This window comes from Giraffa tippelskirchi, chromosome 6 (assembly GCF_054371585.1).
Source record: "Giraffa tippelskirchi isolate mGirTip1 chromosome 6, T2T-mGirTip1v1.2.pri, whole genome shotgun sequence".
Lineage (NCBI taxonomy): Eukaryota > Metazoa > Chordata > Mammalia > Artiodactyla > Giraffidae > Giraffa > Giraffa tippelskirchi.
Window position 1 is genome coordinate 135,862,316 of NC_137280.1, and position 19,284 is coordinate 135,881,599.

Genomic DNA, 19,284 nt, shown 5'->3' on the forward strand with positions numbered 1-19,284 from the left:
TCCTCCAGTTCTTGGTGAATGGGCTGTACCTGCTAGATAATATTCTCATCTTAAACCCTTGAATAAAGTTTTCTGCACCAAGGCAAACATTTCTTTGCTTCCTCTGGCACAGGCAGTTGCTTGCCCTGGACAGCAGTCTGAGGAATGATTGATTCTCAGTGAAGTGATGCTGATCCATGACTGCCCAGAAAACGAGCGATAGACCTGGGGAAGAGTGGGGTTGAAGCAGACTCGTGGGTCAGCTAGCCCAGCTCTCTCATTTTATTGTAATACTGGCTTCGGTGTATTCATCACTAAGGGCATGTGATGCTGTGTTCTTTCTTTGCATTATCTCATGTAGTTCTGTGAAGTCAGGACCTTTACTCTGTCCTCTACAGATGAGGGACTTGAGTCATAAAGAGGTTAAGTAAGGGCAGAGGTCACACAGCTAGAAGTGGAAGAGACAAAATTTGAGCCCGGATAGGGTATGCTGTTGGCTAAGGATATCCAACCAGTGGCAAAACTGGGTCAGAGGCACAGAATTTCAGAGCTAGCAAGAAATTTAGGGTTTCTCAGCATTCATCGCCTCCTTGCCTAAGTGAAGATCCTGGGAAGTAGAAAGGGGAAGGCTGTTCTGAGGCCTCCCAGTGAGTCACTAGCGGAGCAAGGATGTGAACTCACATCTTTTAACTATCCGCCAATGCCCATTCTTTTACTTAGACTCCTCAAATCCAGATGTATCCAGACTTAATGACTTCCTTACTCATGCTCCTCCCTAAGAAATGAGAGAGCAAAAGAGAACTGACAAATTCTCTCTTCTAAGATCACATACGAGACAGCTAATAAAGGGGACTTTTCAAAACAGGTGAGTCTTTGAGCCAGTGATTGATTATGTGGGCAGAAACCTACAATTCTCTCTCTCCACATTGAATTGCATGAGAGGTACATCTTACAAACCCAGGAACACGCTTGGCCAAAACAAAACAATATAGCCAAAACAACAGTAACAGCAACAACAAAACAGCAGTTTAAATTGTTGACCGGTGCAACCTGCCTTCCATTCCCTCCTGTGATGGAATGCTCCGGAGTACCTATGAGATGGGAGATGCACGAGACATGCGCTCTGCTGCTGCTGCTAAGTCGCTTCGGTCGTGTCTGACTCTGTGCGACCCCATAGACGGCAGCCCACCAGGCTCCTCCGTCCCTGGGATTCTCCAGGCAAGAACATTGGAGTGGGTTGCCATTTCCTTCTGCAGTGCATGAAAGAGAAAAGTGAAAGTGAAGTGGCTCAGTCGTTTCCGACTCTTAGTGACCCCATGGGCTGTAGCCTACCAGGCTCCTCTGTCCATGGGATTTTCCAGGCAAGAGTACTGGAGTGGGTTGCCATTGCCTTCTCCGACAGGCGCTCAGTCGGTCTTGATTTCTACAGTGTCTCTTAAACATTTTGCCACATTAAGGGATGTGCCAGTGACTAAAGATTTGAACTTTTACCTATAGCACAATTGCTGTCTATACATATTCCTATCTAGTGTTGATATAAATGGTAACATTTACTATATTATACTTATTGAGAGATTTAAGGGTTTTTCAAATAGTTTTGATTAATCACTGTTTTCACTCTTTTCTCTGACTTCAGAAATTAACTCCATCTGTGAGCATCCGCAAAAGGGTTTTTTTTTTGCTGCCCAAATGGCTCCTAAGCCAGACTACCCCAGTAATATTCCATCACTTTTCCCTTGTTTAAGGCAGTAAAGACTCATGTGAAGAAAAACCTTAGCACGTTATTAATATACTAATATGGACTTATTTGCAAAAGAACTTGAAGCCTGAGGGCATGAGATATGACACAGATATATAAATGATTATGGAGGATAAATGAAGAAAAGGTTGGAGAATATGGAAGACCAGATTAGGGATATCAAGCTAAAAGGGAAGATGGGAGAATGCAAAATCTATATTCCCCATCTCATAGGTTATTTCAGGGCAGCCCTACCAATGTCCCCTCCCCCAAATACTGTCCTTTATTTGTTTTTCCTCTCTCCCAGAAATTGGCATCTGATATTTGAGTCTAACTTCTTTCTGCCATTCCTTTTGCTTTTCAACTGAATTGTTCCCTGGCAATGATTCTTTTTTTTTTTTTTTTTAAGGTTTTTTTGTTTTGTTTCCTTTTGATGTGGACATTTTTAAGTCTTTATTGAACTTGTTATAATATTGCTCCTGTTTTATGTGTTTTGGTTTTTTTTGGCTGTGAGGCATGTGGAATCCTAGCTCTCCGACCAGGGATCAAACCCATACATTGGAAGGTGACGTCTTAACCACTGGACTGCCAGGGGAGTCCCAGCAGTCAATGATGCTTAATTGTCATTTTCTACTCCCTTGAATTTGTAACAAATACAAATTCATTCATCTCTTCTGAGAAGTATGCATATATCTCTAAAGTTTACCTAGATGTACAGAAGGTCCTTTGGCCCTTAAGTTAGAAGCCTCTAGTTCATCTAATGGAATGTATAATGAAGTGGAGTAGGGGTTAGGTCCTAGCCCTGGTTTTTACCAATTACCCATTATGTATATTCGACTGAAATCTCTTCTCAGAGCATGAATTTTTCAATTTATAGAATCAGGGGATGACTCAAAATGGTGCAGACAGTGCAGAGAGGCCCTGGGAAAAGGAATTGGGGCAGGAGAAGGCTACCAGTAAGGCTCCTTACTCTCCATTCTTGAATCTGAGCAATCTCTGAGTATTGGAGTTCAGTCTGGTTACTGCTGGGAGTCAGAAGGGCTCAGAGTTTTCTGGCTGGTTCCCTTTATGCAGTGGGAGGGAGCAGTCAGGCTTCCCTTTGGGGTGAGTGACTCTCAGTGCCCCTGGCCATGCTTGAATATTCATGTTCTTTCTTCTGCCCACTGCATTGTTCAGTCTTCCCAGCTGGCTTGTCTCCTGGGGCTGAGACCCTGGCTCCTGTAGGAGAAGGTCAGGCGCTATTACTGCTGGGTAGAACAGCTTGATTTTGCTTAATTGCTCCAGAAGAATGGTGCCTAGGTTGAAGAAGCAGGAGGCGGGGAGAGACTGGGGGATGGATGCTCTAGCTCAGCTGTGGCCCTTTTGAGAAGTGAAAGGAAGATTTATGATGCCATTTGTCAACTGGAAAATGGATGGAGGTACCCAGATGCGTGAACTCCATGTCTGAAGTAGGAGGTTATGGTAATAAATGGGGCCCCTGGAGATGTCACTGTTGGAGGTGGGGATCACCTCTCTTAACAGGGGTGATTCCCAAGCCCCCTCCTTTCTCTCTGTCCTCTAATGGGCATTCTTTGTCCCTATGCTGAGTCTGTCACTCTGTTTTGAGCACAGCCAACTGCTGATTGATTATCTGTATTCATAAAGGGGAGTGTCATCATGGTGAGAAGAATCTTTCATGTGAGTGTCCTGGAAAAATGAAACAATGAAAAATGCAAAAGCAATTTATTTTGGGGTTCAGTTTTCTCATGCTTTGAACTATTGGGAACAGCCTATATGCATATGATTTCCCCACATTTTATGTCCACTTTAGATTTCTCCTCGTTTAGAACTATCTAGTCAGTCAAAGTGAAAGTGTCAGACATTCAGTCGTGGTCGTGTCCGATGCTTTGTGGTTCCATAAGTGTAGACTGCCAGGCTCCCCTGTCCACGGAATTCTCCAGGCAAGAATACTGGAATGGGTAGACATTCCCTTCTCCAGGAGATCTTCCCAACCCAGGAATAGAACTTGGGTCTCCCGTACTGCAGGCAGATTCTTTACTACCTGAGCTACCAGGATTTAGAGGATAAGGAGGAGCTAGATATGCTCTCAAAGAATGCACCTACAATATTCAGTGGGATACTACTGGAAAAAGTTCTCTGAAAACAAGGACACCAGGATTAAATACTCTCAAAACCACTGTATACACATCATGGCCTCATGATCTCACAGTTAAAACACACACTGGCGTGTGCAAAGGTGGGGAAAGTTCTGAAGTAGAAAATGCATTTTGAAAGTTTCCCATCCTTTTATTACAGATCCTTCTTCCTTCCTTCTTTTCTTTTGCATGATGCTGACTAACCACCTGTAGATTTAGTCTTATTCAAAACCTGCTTTGGAAAGCCTTAATGTTATTAAGAAGAATTGGCAATAGCAAATATCCAAACCAATCCAGTCCTCCAAATGGAGTTTGGATTAGATGTTTTCCAGCCTGGCTTTGGTGTAGACTTGATGTATGCCTTTTGCAAACTTGCCATATCTCATTTTTTAAACAATCTTAATATGTAGCATTTATCCTGTTTAGAATGGGCCCTTACTAGACTATGGTATAATTGATTTTTATTATTATTTATTTATTTATGGCTGTTCTGGGTCTTTATTGCTTCACGTGGGCTTTCTCTAGTTGTGGCGAGCAGGGACTACTCTTTATTGCAGTGCACAAGCTTCTCATTGCTGTGGCTTCTCTTGCTGTGGAGCTCCAGCTCTAGAGAGTGGTCTCAGTAGTTGTGGTACATGGGCTTAGTTGCTCCACATCGTGTGGGATCTTCCCGGACCAGGGGTCAAATCTGGGTCCCATGTATTGCAAGGTAAATTCTTAACCACTGGACCACCAGGGAAGTCCTGGCCTGAGGTTATAAGTACATTTGTTGTGGTGACACTTTTGTTTAAAACCTGAAGTGTAATTAACATAAAATGCTGCTAAGTCACTTCAGTCGTGTCTGACTCTGTGTGACCCCATAGACAGCAGCCCACCAGGCTCTGCCGTCCCTGGGATTCTCCAGGCAAGAACACTGGAGTGAGTTGCCATTTCCTTCTCTAATGCATGAAAGTGAAAAGTGAAAGTGAAGTCGCTCAGTCATGTCCGACTCTTAGCGACCCCATGGACTGCAGCCTACCAGTCTCCTCCGTCCATGGGATTTTGCAGGCAAGAGTACTGGAGTGGGGTGCTATTGCCTTCTCCGTAACATAAAATAAGCTGCATTTAAAAATAAACTACATAAAATACACTACATTTATACATTTAAAGTGTATAACTTGATATACCTTTCCATATGTATGCATCTGTAAACCATCACCTCAGTCAAGATAATGAACATATGTATCACCCAGAAAGTTTCTTTATGCCCCTTTTTATTTATTTTTAAAAATTTTATTGAAGAATAGTTGGTTTACAATGTTGTGTTAATTTCTGCTGTATAGCAAAGTGATTCAGTTATATATCTATATATATACATTCTTTTCCATTATGGTTTATCAAAAGATATTGAATATAGTTCCCTGTGCTATATACCTGTTGTTTATTCATCCTATATATATCCTCGTTTGCAGGTGCTAATAGCAAACTCCCAATCCTTCTCTCTGTTACAGCCCTCCCCTTGGGCAATCACAAGTCTGTTCTCTATGTCTGAGTTTTTCTGTTTTGTATATAGTTCATTTGTGTTGTTCTAGCTTTCACATATGTGTGGAACTGTAACTTATTACAGTCTGCTTTAAGTGACATTGTTTTACTTCACAGATGGTGTAAGAACTTTACAACAGTGTTGCATCCATTTCTCTCCTCTCAGAGTTTGTGCTAATGTTGTCAGGTATGTTACTTTTTTCTTGTTATAAGCTCCATGATTATTTTTGTTTGAAAGTCAGTTGTCTTTTAAAGAGATTGAAATAATAAAAAAAATCTTGTATGTTTACCCACATTGTCACCACTTCCAATGATTTTGTTTTTTTGTGTGGATCTGTATTTGTATTCACTCCCGTTTCCTTCTCTTTGAAGGATTTCTTTTAACACGTCTTGTAAGGCAGGTCTGTTGATGGTAATTGTTCTCAGGTTTTGTAAGTCTGGAAGTCTTCATCTTTAGTTTTAAAAGATATTTTTGGTGAGCATAACATTCTACATTGACCATTTTTTCCCTATTACTTTAAATTTGTTGATCCACTAGAGCTTTATTTGCTTTGCATCTATTTTATTTTATTGTAGTTTAAGCCACTCAGTTTACGGTACTTCTTATAGCAGCCTTTGTAAACTAATATGATGGATTTATAGTTTTCATAAGATATAGATACATTTTGGCTATTTAAAAAAAATTGTTTGTCTCCCTCTCCCCCGCCTGATCCCCCTTTCAGGAACACCTTAGTACATGGATGTTAGACTACTTGAACTTTTCTTTTGTTTTAAATCTTTTTTCTCTGTTTCATTTTGTATAGTTTCTATTGATATACAAGTTTACCAATGTTTTCTTCTGTAAAGCCTAATGAGTCTGGTTCATCTCAGCCATTACAGTTTTCAGTTCTAGAAGTTTGATCTTGGTCTTTAAAATTTTTCTTTCACATCACTAATTTTAACATCTGTAATTCTTCCTCTAGCTTTGTGCACATATGAAACATAGTTGCAATGTTTTAGCACTCTGGTCTACTGATTCTAACATGCATGTCAGTATTGGGTTGGTTTTGATTAGTTGATTTTCCTGCTTGTTATAGGTCGTGTTTTCCTGTTTATTGACCTTCCTGGTAATTTTTGATTCGATATTGGAGGCTATAAGTTTTATTTTGTTAGGTGCTGAATACTTTTCTATTCCTATAAATATCCTTGAGCTTTATTTTGGAAGGCAATTAAGTTACTTAGAAACAGTTGATTCTTTCAAGTCTTACTTTTAAGGTTTGTTTAATGAGACCTGAGTAATTTTTATTCTAGGGCTTTTTATTCTCTCTACTGAGACAAGACTCTTCTGAATTATCTGCTCAATGCCCCATAAATTATGAGATTTTCTAATCTGGCTGGGGAGAAATAGCTCTCTTTACATGTCTCTGTGAACACTGAGACCACTAGGGTGTCTGTCGCCATTAAAAATAAGAAGTTTAAGTGCATTCTATTTACATAATAAAATTCAAAGGCACAATCTGCTGAGAAGGGTGCAACCCACACAGATAACTTTGGAATCCCACTATTAAATTAAAGCATACAGCACATTTCCCCAGCGAAAGATCAGATAGGGTCATGTCTCCAGTGCAGCGCTGAGTAGGAATAGAAATTTCAGTACCACTGAGAGCAGAATAACCCTGCATAGAGCTTACTCTCCAACCCTACCTTGAGTAGAGAAATTCATTATGTGTAAGAGTTGAAGAAATTTTAGACTTTCAGTCTGTGGGCCACATATTCATAGACAGTTTTGTTTTGTTTAAATCAATTGCTAATATTTCTTAATTGGGAGAGTCTACACAAAAATACAGATTTCCAGCCTCTCTTGCAGGAGCAAAACAAAACAAATAGAACAGGAAGTATTTCACTGGAAATAAGAAGCAGCTACTCCTTTTGAGATGGGTTAGATGGGGCCTCAGCCTTCAGTGTGGACTGAGGTTGAGTGGCAGTGGCATTCATCATTTTGCATGTTCTTTTTTGTAGTAGAGTTAAAACAATATTGATTATATATGTTTCTTTATGCTAATGGGAAAATGAATGACGGATTGAGAGGGCCTTTAGTTTCAAGAAAAATTTGAGAACATAGGTTATTCTTGTAAATAAAGAGCAAATATTTGTGTTGTAAAAGATAATTAAGATGTTACTGTAATAAAACTCAAGTGTTTCATCCATGTATACTGCCTAGGAACTTGAGTTTTCACCATCTCTTTAGAGATCATCTATGCTCTTATTTCCTTATTCTATAAGGAATGAAACTGAGAAGGCCACAGAAATCTGGGACTAGGGTTTAAAACTTCTAAATGTATTTGATATTGGTAGAATATAGTGCTTTTAATATTTGCAATATAAACATTTGGTAGAAGTTGTGATACCCCAGCTTGTATATCCTAGAGTGGTAGAATAGTTTGTAAAAAAAGGCAAGAATAGAAGCTGTTTTCTCATCAAGGACTAAGATACCAATGTGCATTGCTGCTCTGTGTCTCCACTCAGGCCGTGTCTCTGTGACTTCAAGTTGTACTTTCCTGGAAATGCTGGGCAATATGCTCAGTGCTGTGGGAATATAAAGCTTAGGATCTGGTCTCTTCTTTTGGGAACTTTTAGCTAATTGAGAAGACGAAGGACATGATAAGTGTACAATAAGTAGAACTGACATCATTTATTGCACTGAATGGAGAACATTGGTAAGCTTAAGTGGTTTGCCAAGCCTTATTGAGAAAGAGGTAGGATTAGACCAGGATAGGATTTGTATGGGCAGAAGACAGTCATGTGAATAAATTATGGGAGGAAATTTGGGGAATAGTGAAATGATCCCAGATATAACCTAGTTTAACATGTTCAATTTAGAGATAAACTAAGGTCCAGAGAAAGTTGTATTTCCCATGGATGAACAGTAAGTTTATCCCAGGTTTCTAGATCCTGCTTCATGACATAGCCATGTATCACCCCTATGGTAGACCTTGCCAGTCTGTGCTTTGCTTTTTATTTTTGTCCTTTTCCTTTTCTAATTCATCATGCATGCTCTTTGAGAGAAGGTGCCTTGTCTGTCTTGGTTGCTACTGCATTTTGCAGAACCTAAAATACAGTCCCCTCCCTGGACCCAACACATTTCTCAAGCCTTGAAGGAAAAATCCAGAGAATTAAGGTCTCACTTGATAAATTCTGAAATTCATATGGGAAAAGGTTTAGATGTGGACAAAGTTTTTAGGGAGCAGAGAGCAAGTCTTACACTTTAGATGACAGTGCTGCAGCTCAAATAAAGCCAATTATTCTATCAAGCTGTCCTTTGGTATACATGCAAACAAATCTCATTATCTCAAGTATGTAAAATGGAAAGGAATCAAGATTTGTAAATGCTTGTTGGAAGAAAAAATCTAGCCCATGAAATGATGAATCAAAAGAAGAGAATTAGCTATAGAAAAGCCCTGCTTAAAGGACAGGTAAACGTAAGTACAGAATGAAGACTGAGTAACTACAAGTTGCAATTATGAATTACAATAGAAATGCTACACACCTTGACAATGTGAAATAATGAAAATACAAAAAACTTGAATGTGGAAAAGGAGAATAAAGCATAAGAGTTGTGACATTTTTATAAAGAATTGTGGCATTTTTATCATAGAGTCTGAAATGACATTATCCAAAACTAAAATGTGGCTGAAAAATAGGATCATAGCTTCTAAATGATTTTTCATACCTTCTCTATTAAGAAAGATATTTTAAGAGATACCATTTCTTGGAGCAAAAAAACCTGTTTTCTATGGTCTAATAGTTTCTGCTAATTGATTCATTTTTTCTATTAAATTCAAGTATGATTATACTTATTACACTTCATTTAAAGGTAGGTCTATATTATAGTCATTCTTATTGAGTAATGCACATTATATATACACACACACAAAGAGAAAGTCATATACATATAAAATATATGAAATTGTGTTCATCTAATGTTAATGATAATATATAGAAATAATGGAGTTTAGGCCGCTATTTTTTCTCTAATTCGTTTTTACTATACACCTTGAGTTTTTCTTTTTTTTTTTTTTTTTTATAAATTTATTTATTTTAGTTGGGGGCTGATTACTTTACAATATTGTAATAGTTTTTGCCATACATTGACATGAATCAGCCATGGGTTTACATGTGTTCCCCTTCCTGGACCTCCCACCCACCTCCCTCCCCATCCCATCCTTCTGGATCATCCCATTGCCCCGGCCCTGAGCCCTTGTCACATGCATCGAACATGGAATGGTGTTCTGTTTCACATATGATAATATATAGTTTTTCATCATAATAATTATTAAAAATAAAATTAGTTTTTAAAACCACAACCCAGGGGAAATCAGAGTGTTTCCTTCCATTATCTTTTATCTTCATAAACATTTTTTAACACATTTTGAACCTTACCATATATATATGTATACCCTCATTTGTTGTATCCTCATTTTTCCAGATATTATTCTATTATATTCATGTTCTGCTATCACAGCCAATTTTCAAAATATCAACATTCCTTGTATATACCATAATTTAATCATTTCTTTGGGGACATTTATATTGCTTGTAAAATTTTGTAAATATAGTTATAAATACTATAAAAAGCATACATCTGCCCATATCGCAAATGATTTTTGAACACTCATTTCTGGGAAAGAATTTATTGGATCAAAATATATGAAGATATTTGAAGCTCTTGAATTATAGTACTGAATTGTTTATAATGGTAATCTATAGGAAAATTTTAGAAATATAGATTAGGGCCGTTTGAGGGAGAGATGAATTAGATGAGTTATATCATGGGAGTGGAAAAGAATAGAGCTTACAGGGGAATCAATTCTGTGTGCCTTTTTTGTGTCTTTTGGGAAATAAAATTTTGACAGCAGAATGGAGCCATGTGTTCCTAAGGGACAAGTCAAATATCTTGCCAGCTACAGAGGCAAGTCAAATGATAACATCTAAGGTTGCTCATTTGTTCTTAACCCAAGTGAAGTCAGTCAGTCAGTTGACAGGTGTGTATTAAATTCAGTTCCCTCACAACTCTGTGGACTTTTCTGAAGTGTCTGCTGACTTTGGTTGGTGCATTAGTTTCATTGGCCTGGATTCTCCATTCATGTCTTATTGGCTGGATTTAACTTTACATTAATCTTTTTTTAAGAAGGACATACAGGTTTTGTACTCCCTGAATTCTTCCATGTTAAAAAAAAATTGCTTTTATGCTAAAGAAATGAGTTGGTAAGATATAGTATTCTCTGGTCATGATTTTTTTTTTTAGAACTTTATATATAGCCCTGTATTAACTTCTGGGAATGGATGCTGCTGAAGAGAACTGTTAAATGAGCTTAACTTTTTTGCCTTATAGAAGAAAAAAGTGTAGAGAGTACACTATATTACATAACATTGCATGTTGTATTATATATATTTTACATAATATTATACATATATGCATATACACATATACATTAATACCTGAGCTTTTAAAATTTAGATTGGAATTGACATATATACACTGCTATATATAAAATAGGTAACTAATAAGGACCTACTGTATAATGCAGGGAACTCTACTCAGTACTCTTTAATGGTCTATATGGGAAAAGAATATAAAAAAAGAGTTGATATATGTATTTGTCTAACAGATACACTTTGCTGTACACCTGAAACTATTAATAACACAATATTGTAAATTAATTATACTCAAATAAAATTTTTTAAAAACCTGGGTTTTAATATGTATGCATCAATTTTTATTTTACTATTGTGTTTTTTTTTCAGTGTACAGATTTACTTCTTTCATTTAAGGAATAATTTTTTGTTTTATGGTGTTTTAAATGGTTAAATATCTTTTCAGGGATACCAGGGATGGAGGAGCCTGGTGGGCTGCTGTCGATGGGGTCGCACAGAGTCGGACACGACTGAAGCGACTTAGCAGCAGCAGCAGCAGCAGCAGTTATCCCCAAGTTAGAGCACCTTTGTCCTGCATGTTGACTGACTTGTAATTTTTGTGTCTTGTTTTGATTTTGTTTTTTTTAATTCATTGTGGTTACATTAAGCCTTTGTTTCATTTCAGTAATTAATTTTATAGTGATGTCTAGCCTCTCTTTTTGTTTCTAATTTGTTATACTTAACAGTTTTATAATAATAGCACCTTGACTCTTGTTTCCATAGCTATACAATTACCTTTAATCTCATTCTGTACTTTCATCATCTGGCATTTAAGGTCTTATTTTATTTTAAGCCTTCTTAAAATTTTAAGTCACATGAAGTACTTGTGGGGAATTTTCCTGTGTCATAGAGCATGTTTTCTTCCAGATGGGGTTCTTTCAACTGTCTTTTGTATACTACCTTCCACTCTAATATTTTGCTATAGCATATTTGTACACTTGACATGCTCTTTTTAAATTTTTTTTTTTAAATTTTGCTTATACTTAGTATGAGAAGTTTTAGTTTTCCAGTTGCTTGATATAGCATCAATGAATTTTTCATGACTCTTATAATCTGTCTTTTTTGAGTGGTGGCAAGTCCAGTAGTTTTAAATTGAATTGATTTAGATGTGGCAGAGGTTGGAAGCAGGGGCTAAGGAAGTTGTTCATGTTTAGATTTTTATGTTACAAATCAATAAAACTAGGGTATTCAAAGATGGAAGTATAAAATAGATAATTGCCATAATGCTGGATAGTGCAAATGTTTGCTTAATATGCATAATATCAAATGACTGCTACTAATTACCAGAAAGTGAAACTGGATCCTGATCTCTTTCCTGAGATTTTGTTAATCTCATGGTGAGGTGGAGATGACAGAATATACGCTTTCATTTTTCACTTAAAATTTTTTTCTTGGAGTATAGTTGATTTAAAATACTGTGTTAATTTCTGCTATACAGCAAAATGACTCAGATATTTTCATATTGTTTTCCATTTTGGTTTAGCACAGGATATTGAATATATTATAATTCTCTGTGCTGTACAGTAGAACCTTGTTGTTTATCCATCCTACATATAACAGTTTGCATCTGCTATACCAAACTCATTGGAAAAGACTGTGATGCTAGGAAAGATTGAAGGCAGGAAGAGAAGGGGATGACAGAGGCTGAGATGGATGGCATCACCGACTCAATGGACATGAGTTTGAGCAAGCTCCAGGAGTTGGTGATGGACAGGGTAGCCCGCTATGCTGCAGTCCATGGGGTCACAAAGAGTTGGACACGACTGAGGGACTGAACTGAACTGAACTGATACCAAACTCCCAATTCCTCTTCTCCAAACCTGCCCTCCTGCTTGGCAACCATAAGCCCGTTTTCTATGTCTGTAAGTCTGTTTCTATTTCATAGATAAGTTCATTTGTGTCATATTTTAGATTCCACATAAAGTATTTTTAGTTTTTTGTGGAACCTCCATACTATTTTCAATAGAGGCTGCATCAATTTACATTCCCACCAACAGTGTAGGAAGATTCCCTCTTCTCCATACCCTCTCCTAAATTTATTATTTGTAGAGGCTTGTTTTTTTTTTTAAAAATAATGGCCAGATAGCAGAACATAGTCTTCAAGCTGGAATTGTTTCCCAGTTTCCTCATGGTAATTTGAATCTTTTCTTCTGAAAGAGGAAGACAGTTCAGTTTTCAACTTCACTTTCCATCAAACATTTACATCAGTTCCTTCCATATTCTTTAAATCAAAAAGAGGAAAATAAAAATAACTCTTCCGCAGGATGACAGGGAAGTTATAGAACTTTCCCCCCTTCCTACCACCTCACAGGCCTGGATGCTGCCAGTGCAAAAAGGCAAAATGGTTGTCTGAGGAGGCCTTACAAATGCTGAGAAAAGAAGAGAAGCTAAAGGCAAAGGAGAAAAGGAAAGATATACCCATTTGAATGCAGAGTTCCAAAGAATAGCAAGGAGAGATAAGAAAGCCTTCCTCAGTGATCAATGCAAAGAAATAGAGGAAAACAATAGAATGGGAAAGACTAGAGATCTCTTCAAGAAAATTAGAGATACCAAGAGAACATTTCATGCAAAGATGAGCACAATAAAGGACAGAAATGGTATGGACCAAACAGAAGCAGAACATATTAAGAAGAGGTGGTAAGAATTCACAGAAGAACTATCCAAAAGAGATTTTCATGTCCCAGATAACCACGGTGGTGTGACCACTCACCTAGAGCCAGATATCCTGGAATATGAAGTCAAGTTGGCCTTAGGAAACATCACTATGAACAAAGCTAGTGGAGGTGATGGAATTCCAGCTGAGCTATTTCAAATCCTAAAAGATGATGCTGTGAAAGTGCCACACTCAATATGCCAGCAAATCTGGAAAACTCAGCAGTGGCCACAGGACCGGAAAAGGTCAGTTTTCATTCCAATCCCAAAGAAAGGCAATGCCAAAGAATGTTCAAACTACCACACAACTGCACTCATCTCACACACTAGCAAAGTAATGCTCAAAAGTCTCCAAGCCAGGCTTCAACAGTATGTGATCCATGAACTTCCAGATGTTCAAGCTGAATTTAGAAAGAGCAGAGGAACCAGAGATCAAATTGCCAACATCTGCTGGGTCACCAAAAAAGTAAGAGTTCCAGAAAAACATTTACTTCTGCTTTGTTGACTATGCCAAAGCCTTTTGACTGTATGGATCACAACAAACTGGAAAATTCTTAAAGAGATGGGAATACCAGACCACCTGACCTGCCTCCTGAGAAATCTGTATGCAGGTCAAGAGGCAACAGTTAGAACTTTACATGGAACAACAGACTGGTTCCAAATAGGGAAAGGAGTACATCAAGGCTGTATATTGTCACCCTGCTTATTTAACGTATATGCAAAGTACATCATGCGAAATCCGGGCTGGATGAAGTACAAGCTGGAATCAAGATTGGCAGGAGAAATATCAATAACCTCAGATATGCTGATGACACCACCCTTAGGGCAGAAAGTGAAGAAGAACTAAAGAGCCTCTTGATGAAAGTGAAAGAGGAGAGTGAAAAAGTTGGCTTAAAACTCAAGATTCAGAAAACTAAGACCATGGCATCCAGTTCCATCACTTCATGGCAAATAGATGTGGAAACAGTGAGAGACTTTATTTTTTCAGACTCCAAAATCAGTGCAGATGGTGACTGCAGCCATGAAATTAAAAGATGCTTGCTCCTTGGAAGAAAAGCTATGACCAACCTGAACAGCATATTAAAAAGCAGAGACATTGCTTTGCCAGCAAAGGTTCACCTAGTCAAAGCTTTGGTTTTTCCAGTAGTCATATATAGATGTGAGAGTTGGAGTATAAAAAAACTGAGCACCGAAGAATTGATGCTTTTGAACAGTGGTGTTGGAGAAGACTCTTGAGTGTCCCTTGGACTGCAAGGAGATCCATCCAGTCCATCCTAAAGGAAATCAGTCCTGAATATTCATTGGAAGGACTGATGCTAAAGCTGAAACTCCAATACTTTGGCCACCTGATGCAAATAACTGACTCATTTGAAAAGACCTTGATGCTGGGAAAGACTGAAGGTGGGAGGAGAAGGGGATGACATAGGATGAGATGTTTGGATGGCATCGCCAATGCGATGGACATGAATTTGAGTAGGCTCTGGGAATTGGTGATGGACAGGGAAGCCTGGCATGCTGCAGTCCATGGGGTCGCAAAGAGTTGGACACGACTGATCGACTGAACTGAATTGAACTGAATATATAACATTAGTTTTAGGTGTACAACACAATAATTCAGTATTTGTATATATTTTGAAATAATCACCACTGTAAGTCTAGTTAATATCTGTCACCATACCTAGTTATAAAAAATTTTTTGTGTGTGTGATTAAGACTTCAAGATCTACTCTTTTAGCAACTGTCAAATATACAATAGAGTATTATTAACTGTAATTACCATGCTGTGAATTACTTCTCCATGACTTATTTATTTTATACCTGGGAGTTTGTACCTTTTGACCCCATTACTCATTTCATTCACTGTCTAACCTCTTGCCTCTGGCAGCCAACCATCTGTTCTCTGTATCTATGATTTTGTTTTTTCCCTTTTTTAGATTACACATAAAAGTAAGGTCCTATAGTATTTGTCTTTTTCTGTCTGATTTGTTTCACTTAACATTGTGCCCTAAGGGTCCATTCATGTTGCAAATGGCAAGGTTTTCTTCTTTTTAAGGCTGAACAGTGTTTCATTTTGTGTGTGTGTGTACCACATTTTCCTTTTCTATTGCTCGACACTTAGATTGTTTCCATATCTTGACTATTGTAAGTAACGCTTACAAAGAACATGGGGATGCAAATATCTTTTCAACTCATGTCAACTCTTGTTTTTTTTTTTTTTCCCTTTGGATAAATACCTAGGAGTTATATTTATAATTTTTTAAGGCACCTCCACACTGTTTTCTAATTAGTGGCAGCATTAATTTATATTCCCACCAACAGTACGCAAGGGTTTTCTTTTCCCATGTCTTTACCAATACTTCTTACTTGTCTTTTTGATAACAGCCATTCTAGCAGGTGTGAGATGATATCTCATTGTGATTTTTGATTTCTGTTTCTGAAATGGTGAGTGACATTGAGCATATTTTTATGTATCTGCTGGCCATCTGTATGTCTTTTCTGGAAAAATATTTTTTATATCTTCTTCCCATTTTTATTTATTTTTTAAATTTAAAATCAGTGATCACTTTATTTACTCTAGGTGATACAAGCCTAGAGGTGTCAGCCTTCCTCATATCCCACGTTAAGGTCCAGGATGAGGGAATGAGGCCAACACAGAGATGAGCAGAGCCCCAGAGACACTGTTGGTGTTTCTCGGTCCAGTGTCCCTGAAGTCCTTTCCAGTCTGTTCATATCAGTTACATGAACTAGTCTATGCCCACTTTTCTTCTTGGGCTACTTAGACTTGGACTTCTGGAGTGTATCTTGGCATGTTCAAGGACCAGCCTCCTGTTTGCCTTCCCGCCCCTGTGGGCAACTTCCATTTAGCTGTCAGGCTTGGTGCTGGGAGGAGACATGTGACTGATTAGTGCTTCTGTGGATGATGGAGATCTAGAGCTGAACTTCTTCAGCTCCAATGGGCACACCAGTCACTCAGGGAAATCCTGTTAAAATGCAGATTCCCCCTCAGCAGGTTTGGGTGAGGCCCAGCTGGTGCTGATGCTGTTGGTCCCAGGACCACACTTTGAGTTGTAAGAGGCTGGAGAGATGGACGTCACCGCTCACCCAGACCAAGGATCCCAGGAGCCCCAGACCTCCACAATGACCCCACATCCAAACGTGCACGTCGGCAAGCTTTGGCCTTTCCTTCCATCCTGAAACATGCCCTGCTCCCATTTTAAAATCTGATTATTTGGAGTTTTTGGCTATTGAGTTGTATGAATTCTTTATATATTTTGGATATTAATTCCTTATCAAATATATCATGTACAAATAGTTTGTTCCATTCAGTATGTTGCCTTTTCGTTTTGTTGATGATTTTCGTTGCTATGTATATTACTTTTATTAGCAAAGAGATATTTCACAAATTTTATTCTCTATCTCTCCTTCAAGTTTACTTCAATTGCTATTCCTTCCAAGAAACCTCCTCTGATATCCCTAGCCAAAATGACTTCCTTTGAGTGAATTACCACAGCATCTTTCTATTCATTCAAAATACATTTTATTAACTGCTATCATAGCTGGGCACATTTTTAGGTGCTTGGAATGTATAATATGTAAAACACAATTTCTGCCTTCAGGATACTAGCATTTCAGTGCTTGAAGGCTGTGGAGGGAGCTTGGCCTATGGTCTATTTTAACTATTTGGTTCTGCATTTTAGCTTATTAAAGTTAGATATTCACTGATATGTCCCCCCCATTGTCTCATATAATGTACAGAACACAACAGGAGCTGATAGTGTCTCTTGAATTAACAAACTCAAAATGAATATCTTATTAGCTGCGATGTGGGAAGACAGTGCTTCAGAGAGAGAGGTAAGTAAGATTTCAGCCCTGTTTGGCTGAAGAGACACTTATGTAGGCAATTTCAATAGCCTCTCAGTGGTATAGGCATGTAAGAATAACAACGTAAAGCTCAGTTGGGTGGTCAAAGCTAAGAAATAAGGGACACAGGGACTGTTAATGATTCATGGAGCAGAAGGAGCCAGACCAGGTAGCCCTGAGAGAGTCCCCGGAGTAGGACGTTTAAGCCATATTGCAGTGTTCTACCCCATCTCCAGGCTGTAAATTTTTGCCCACATTACTCAGCACAGAAAGTGCAAAATCATTTATAACTGTCTCTCAGGGAGAAAGGCATGAGCACCCAGAGACTTAGAAAGAGTTGAATTCTCACAATTAATTTCATTCTGGAAAGGCTAAGCTGAAGACTTTTTCCTTTTTTATTATAAGGCTACCACAAGGCTAGCTTTTGGCAATATGGGGTTGTTATTTTTCCAAAATAAGGATCTCCACTGCCATCTCATTTAGAGCATTAAGTAATGAAACATCATTTTTTGTAATTATGTGACCAAGAGCAAAAAGGAACCAGATGTGGGAATTAAAGAAACCAACGAGGCTGAGCTAATATAAATGTTCCCTTATATTTTGCTTTTTAAAAATTTAACATCTAGGTTTCATGCAAAGTACTTGGTATAAGGTATAGTTAGTGTTCAATAAAGGTTATTATTTTTTATTCTAAAGGAAACTGAGTATTTTACCCTTGGGAATTTGTCAATACAGAGAATAAGAGAACGTTTCAGGGAGGAAGAAAAGGACATGAGCAAGACCTTGAAATAAATGGGAAAAATAGACTCAGACCTCTGGAATGAATGCAGTTTTGAAAAAGCTAATATATTTTGAAGACTATTTGAGCTTAGAGTTGAAAGGGTCATGCAGTCCAGTGTTTTGAGGAATGTGGTGATTTTATTTAATCTATAGTTGAATATCACTTTAATGATTGTACATATACTTTGGAGTGTATTAGGGGGAAATCAACTCCAAGTTCATTTATATGAAAAAGTAGTCTTATTTAAAGGAAATATTGGGTAAATAACAGTACTTGCAAAATTTGCAAGTGGAGGTTATAGCTTCCAGAATAAAAGTAGAAGTTATGGCTTCCAGCAGCTTAGTGCGCTACTGAATGTCTCCAAAGGATATTAAATTAGTCAGCCAAGGATTATTGTGTATTTTCCTGAACATCTTTAAGCCTTTCTTTAGGGTGTTTGGATGAAGTTCCTATGATGAAATTGTGGCAGGGAAAGCACTGTTGTTTTCACACAGATGGCATGTGGAGAGAAACTCCGTATTGGCAACAAGGACTCAGAATTCAGAAGTCCAGTAGATTCCCCAGGAATACAAATACATGGTGGCCTGAGGCAGAGGGGCTATGCTCTATGTTCTGTTTAGAGAAGCTTAAGTAGGTAGGAATGAAAAATCTATGTTTTCTATTATGTGTTTTCAGAATCAAATGGCAGCCAAAAATAGCAGAAGAAAAATAGTGAGGCCTCTGTTTAGAAGGATAACTGAGCAATTGTGGAGCAGACCAAAGATACCCGACAGTCGTATTATACATGGCTACCAAGGAAGTGAGGGATTCCTCCCAAATTGAAGTTCATGCTGGATGACAACGATCACACACACACACGAACACACACACACAAAGTGGGTCTTGAGTTAAGTGTGAGAAATGTAATCTGAACCAAAATCATGTTCAGTATAGGAAGAGAGTGGGCAAAGGATGAGGTGGAGTGGATGGATGAGAGCTGCCTCCTCAAAACACAGATCTCTTCAGTATTAGACAACTTCAGTCCAGTGTATCTGAGTTGTGTTGTTTTTCCCTTTAGATTAGACATTCCTAATCCTCGTTATTACTTCTGATTTGACATTGTCTTATCTGCTTTTACTCTGGATGATATTTTATCTAGTGATATCATCATAGAAAGATAATGA

At 38.0% G+C, this 19,284-nt stretch overlaps 1 protein-coding gene across 2 annotated transcripts in view; it reads left to right on the forward strand.

Annotated features, from left to right (window-relative positions):
• The window catches only part of LOC145508724 (uncharacterized), an 885,448-nt gene that overhangs the window by 173,790 nt on the left and 692,374 nt on the right, over positions 1 to 19,284 (forward strand). The window contains exon 5 of one of the 2 annotated variants that reach the window (XR_014055558.1): positions 5,491 to 5,560. The exons of the other annotated variant lie outside the window; for it this stretch is intronic. The gene's annotated coding sequence lies outside the window, so the exon portion shown is untranslated. The remainder of the gene's footprint in view (positions 1 to 5,490; positions 5,561 to 19,284) is intronic. 2 annotated transcript variants of the gene reach the window in all.